The sequence below is a fragment of the Rutidosis leptorrhynchoides genome, chromosome 6, assembly GCF_046630445.1.
Source record: "Rutidosis leptorrhynchoides isolate AG116_Rl617_1_P2 chromosome 6, CSIRO_AGI_Rlap_v1, whole genome shotgun sequence".
Classification (NCBI taxonomy): domain Eukaryota; kingdom Viridiplantae; phylum Streptophyta; class Magnoliopsida; order Asterales; family Asteraceae; genus Rutidosis; species Rutidosis leptorrhynchoides.
The window spans coordinates 270,793,858-270,800,182 of record NC_092338.1 but is presented as its reverse complement, the minus strand read 5'-3'; the positions used below and the strand labels follow the sequence as shown (position 1 = coordinate 270,800,182).

Here is a 6,325-nt window from a genome sequence, read left to right as displayed (position 1 = left end):
CACTTTAAGTCATTGGTCGGATTCCTGTGTAATATCCACAAATTCAACTAGTTTCACCTTTTCTTTAGGCGATAGATTGGATACTAACCGGTTACATAAATTAAAGTTCCCCTTGGTTCTAGCATCGCGAATCCTTTTAATAAGTTTCTTCATTGAACTGTTAATAACAGGGTCATTTAATTTCGTATCAACAACAGGGTTCTTTGTTATCAGGTCATCATTAGGTGTTACTTCATCTTCCCCACACTTAGGCGTTTTATTATTGTTAAGCACTACCGTTAGAGTTGGTAAAACAATGGTTCTTACCAATCATTTTTATTGGTTCAACAGTTTTGGTTGGTGGAGATTTAGACTTTCGAATCACAAAGGTGATCGATTTTTCACCATTACTAAGTGTCATTCTACCCTCTTTTACATCAATTAACGCCCCGGTGGACGCTAAGAATGGTCGACCTAAAATTAGAGGAATGTTTGAGTCCTCTTCTATGTCAATGACAATAAATTCGACTAGAAAGGTTAAATTACCCACTTGAACGGGTAGTTTGTCAGCAATTCCAACTGGGTGCCTAATGGTTTGATCAAAGAGTCGAACACTCATTTCCGTTGGACTTAACTCACCTACACCTAATCTCTTATATAATGAAAGAGGCATAACACTTACACTTGCACCTAAATCTGCTAGTGCATCATACATGACAGAATCACTAAGTAGATAAGGAACAATAAATTCACCCGGATCACCCAACTTGGGTGGAAGTTTCGGTGGAACTGTCTTCACTGGGTTTACTTTTACGGTTTTTATTTCTTGCACTTTCTTATTCTTTTTCTTCTTTCCAAAGGTATCACAAACTTTATTACCTATCACTTGCTCATACTCAACTGTTTTTCTTAAAAACGGGATGGGTGGTCTGTATGGTGCCACCACTGGCTTTACATACTCGGGTGGTGGTGGTGTTGTAACTTCTTCATTGTTACTCACATCTAAAACCTTCCCATCTTCTGGTGCTGGTTTTTCAGAATTCGTTGAAACCATGTTAACATTCTTATTCTGAGGATTAACTTCAGTATTACTCAGTAGCTTTCCTTGTTCCCTCTCACTCATCATTCTAGCAAGAGTACCTACGTGTTTTTCTAGATTCAAAATGGAAGCTTGTTGAGTTCTAAATGACTGATCAAACCTCTCATTCATTTGGGTTTGAGTTGCAATAAATTGTGTTTGAGATTCAACTAGCTTTTGTATCATTTATTCCAGATTTGACTTTTCTCTTCGGTTTGTTACGGTGGTTTATACAAGCCAGGTCTTTATTGATTGAAAGTGTTATTTTGAGTTGGTTAGTTATTCGGACCTTGTTGGTTTTAAGAGTTATTGTTGGGTCCATTTGGATTGTAAAGAATGTTTTGATTTCGATTGAAGTTTGGCCTTGGCGGTTGATAATTATTTTGATAATTATTTCTCGACCTTTGGTTCATGTAGGAAACATTCTCATGTTGTTCCATCGTTTGTTCAATGTGACAATCTTTCGTTAAGTGTGGTCCACCGCATTGCTCACAACTGATTCGTATTGTGTGAATATCTTTAGTTATCTTTTCCATTCGTCTCTCAAAAGCATCTATTTTGTGGAGACGGAATCAAAGACATGGCTAGAATCGGCTCTAACCGCTTTAGATGAATGAAAGATATCTTTTTCCTGATGCCACTCATGAGAGTGGGAGGCTGTGTTATCAATGATTTTGTGAGCTTCGGTTGCGATTTTCTTCATAATGGAACCACCAGCTGCTGTGTCGATGTCTTTTCGTGTGGCGACATTGATGCCTTTATAAAAGATTTGCACTATTTGAAAAGTGTATAAACCGTGTTGAGGACATCCTTTCAACATCCTTCTGAATCTTGTCCACACCTCATATAACGTTTCATTTGGCTTTTGCACGAACGTGGCAATTTCTCCTTGAAGTCTCACGGCTTTAGATGTCGGAAAGAATCTTTTAAGAAATTTCACAACTAAAACATCCCATGTATCAATTGCTCCTTCAGGTAACGATTCTAACCAATCTTTGGCTTATCCTTTTAAAGTCCATGGGAACAACATAAGATAAATAGTTTCATACTCAACTTCTCGGATTTTAAATAGATTACAAATCCTATTAAAAGTTCGAAGATGTTCGTTTGGATCTTCTTTTGTTGTACCACTAAATTGGCACTGATTAGTGACCATGTGTAGGATTTGTCCTTTGATTTCAAAATCTGGCGCATTAACATCTGGCTGAATAATGGCGTGACCTTGGCCCGTGCGTATGGCTCTCATTCGGTCTTCCATACTTTGAGGTTCCGTTATTTCCATATTTGAATTTGTTGAATCCGAATCACTAGAAGATTCTGATTTAATATTTTGTGGTTCAGGAGGAATGATTAGTGGTTCAGGATCTTGGAATTGTCCTTGAATATCCTCCGAGTTCTCAATTGTGAAGTCGGGTTCAAAAAATGGATTATCGGAAATTTGAATTGGAGTACTGGTTCGACTGGATAATGATTCTAAAGAAAAATCAATGGCGACAATATTGGCTAGATGTGTTGATCGGGTTACAGGTGGTGAACGTATGAAACGTGGTAAACATTTTGTTCGGCGCATTCACTGAATATCCTATTAGTTATAAAAATAAAAATTATATAAGTTATCAAATTAATAGACTTTTCTAATTTTACCCACGTTTCGAATAGTCAATAGATGCAGCAGGTAGCCAGGACCCTTTAAATCGGAAGTCCACAACTCGCCACTAACAAATTCAACTATCACTACGAACTAGAAAATTGGTGTCTATCAATTCAATCGCTTACAATAATTTTTCGTCAAAATTTATAGAAGATAAAGAAAATTCTATGTCCTAAAAACTAGCGCGTAGAAATGAAAAAGAAAAAGAAACGCGTTGAAAAACGTCAAAATATAAAAATAAGGAAGAAAAACGTCGAAACTTAAAAGTCTAAAAACTAAATCTAAAAAGTTGCGCCTAAAGGAATTAAAGCTTAAAAGGAACTTTATATCCAAAACGGCAATAACTTAATTAGGCACTAAAATTTAAAAACTGCGTCGCAAAATTTTAAAGCGCCTAAATCTTAATCTAAAGAAAAAGTACTTAAGGGATTTTACGGCAAAGCCTAAAAATCTAGAAATATAAAATAACTACGGCAAAAACTAAAAACTAAACTTAAACTACGGCGAAGTGAAACTAAAATTACAATTACGAACTAAACGATTAAAAAGGTACAAATAATAAAAGGATATAATCTAAAATGATAAAAATAAGATTTTATATAAAAATATTATTTTTATATTAATCTATATAATTAATATTAATCTAAATAGAAATAAAACTTAAATTACAAATTATAATAAAACTAGATATAAATATATATTATAATAACACTTAACCCTAATTAATAAATAATAATAAAAATATTAATAACGTACTCCGTATTAAATGTACAAGGTTGGGTCAGTCAGATTAGCTCATGTGGTCGCATGAGTTTTTGCCTGTGGGATCATCCGGTCGCATGGCCCATTACCTCAGAAACAATTTGGCTCAATTAAGGTTCGGCCCAGTTTTAATATTTATATTAATTATACAAAAATATATATTTAGAATATTTATAAACTAATATTTTTCAAAACTAAAAAAAAGATAAAAATATATTTTAATTTTATATATTTTAAACATTATCTTAAAAATATATTTTTTTTCTTTTTTTTATATTTTTATATATTTTTTTTCTCAAACTTATATATATTTATATTTTTACAAATATAGATTAAAAATATAGCGTTTCGCCGAGTTCCCCGGCAGCGACGCCAAAAATACTTGATGTGTGTGAGGTGGTGTACGAAATACTATTATAGTTTACTACAAAATACTATTAAATACGATACAATTTACAAAAGTTATTTATTTATTTATAGAATGGATATACCTAAACCTTGCTACAACACTTATAGGCAGTGTACCTAATCATAGAGTAGTGTAGTTTTTGGTAAGTCCGGTTCGTTCTACAGGGAGCTAATGATTACGTACTATATTTTTAACAACTATATTTATATAAAATATATATAATTATATATAGTAATATTATTATTATTATAAAAGGGGGTTTTTGTTGGGATTTAACAAGTTCATAATATACTTAAACCATTTTAAGAATTAAGAAAGCGGAAGCATGTTAATTACCAATTTTAGACTTGTTAAACTTTAACCAATTAAAGTTAAATCCCAATAAGGATCAAGTTATGAAATATACTTACAAACTACAAGATAGATAAGAGATTATACCTTCTCCAAGCTATGTAGTTGATGATGAAGATGATGATGAAGAATAGAGCTTCAAATGGATGAAACCTCAAGTAGTTATACCCCAAACTTATGCACCAACACCTAGCCTTTGGTTAGGATTTTATTACACTTGATTATAGACTTGAAAAATTGAATTTAGAACCTCCCTAATAGCCCCAAAAGGCCACGGCCTGCTGCTCTCTTATGAGCTGAATTCTGCAGTTTTTTTTTATGTCTATTTTTGCATGTAACACTTGAGAGAATAAGTGCCTAACTTGGTAGAAGTGTAAGCATGCTTATATGGAGTTGTGTAGAATTGAAAGTAACAAAAAAAGAGCATGAGATGCTCTCTTGGAGACCCAAAAAAACTGCCAATTATCATGGGGTTTATTTTATATATAAGTGTTTATTTTATAAAACAATTTATATACAAACCCATGAATTTATTTTGTTACTTGCATATTTTATAAAACCTTTTATAAAATATAACACAATATAATTATTTAAACTTATAAATAATTAAATCCTTATTATGTAAATTATCCAAATAATTTATCTCAAGTGATAATATTTTAGAAAACCGATTTTCTAAAATCCAAGTGTCGCGTATTTATTTAACGATCCAAACGTTAAGATTAAATACTTGTAAAGTGTTGGTAAGCTTGTTATTGGGTATGACCCGACTTGGATCATAACACATTAGCCACATTAATTTAATATGTCTCTCGGGCATACAAAATACCTTCAATCTCCCACTTGCACGTGAAACATAAGAAATTAATGCAAGTGATGGATACCACCTAACGACCGTCCATCACCCCCAACATGTCATGACTTTGTGCCATTCAATAACATCATCCCTTTCGAGTTCCCATCTCGAATATGAATAGGTGAATCTTTTCATTACATCCTTTTGTCCTAGATGTCATGTTAAATCCAAGAGATACAGAGTGATCACTCTCCTTTAGATTTAACTTTATCAGGCCTTAGACATCTGACTCTCAACGAATAAGAGGGACAAATTCCATCTTGACTACATATGTCCTAAATATATACCTTGCATTATACCTGAGCTCCTCCTTATGAACTACCATATTTCAGAATAGCGAAGGAAAGAATCAAGGCACAATACTTGGCAAATATCTGAACCCAATATGTATCTCAGGTCAGAGGATACAATGATATTCGCCTTTACTCAAGATTACATGTGATCAACCACAAAGGCTCCATTTAGTGAATCTTGAAAGCGGGTCTTCCAATATTTGTATCCCACAAATATCTATGAACCTTGGTAGCAACCTTGCCCCACATTCAGTCCGTGAATGTATACCAATCCAAGTTCATAATAGTCTAAACCTCACACTTGTTCCCACAAATGTGATCAACTACGGAATTTAGAATAATTGCTTATTCATGGATATAATATGCAAAATAGGAACTTAACTCAAAATAAATTAAACCATAATTATATTAATGAGTTTGAACAATTTCGTTCCGGTACAATACATAAAATAGATCATATCCAATCACTAGAATATCGAAGCCCTAATGCACAAACATGTCCCTCATGTTTTGGCCCATGTAAAAGCTTCGTGAGTGGATCCGCAACATTATGATCTGTATGAACTTTGCGAATACATATCTTTCCTTTTTCAACTTCATCCCTTATGTAGTTGAATCTCCGCTCAATGTGACGAGTCTTTTGATGGGCACGAGGTTCCTTGATTTGAGCAATCGCACCCTTGTTGTCACAAAAGATCTCAAGAGGGTCCTGAATGGAAGGGACTACTCCTAAGTCGTCGATGAATTTCTTCATCCATGCAGCTTCCTGAGCTGCCAATGATGCGGCGATGTACTCTGACTCTGTAGTGGATAGAGCAACAACATCCTGTTTTGAACTCTTCCAAGAGACTGCACCTCCATTTAACGTGAATACATAACCGGATTGTGATCGAGAATCATCTCGATCAGTTTGGAAACTCGCGTCCACGTAACCTTTTACGGCGAG

General features: G+C 33.9%; 1 non-coding gene across 1 annotated transcript; it reads left to right on the top strand.

Annotated features, from left to right (window-relative positions):
* Nucleotides 1–1,848: 1,848 nt before the first annotated feature.
* On the top strand, nt 1,849–1,955 carry LOC139856659 (small nucleolar RNA R71). Its single transcript, XR_011762126.1, has one exon. It is a non-coding gene; the product is annotated as a small nucleolar RNA R71 (small nucleolar RNA).
* The last annotated feature ends 4,370 nt before the right edge of the window (nt 1,956–6,325 follow it).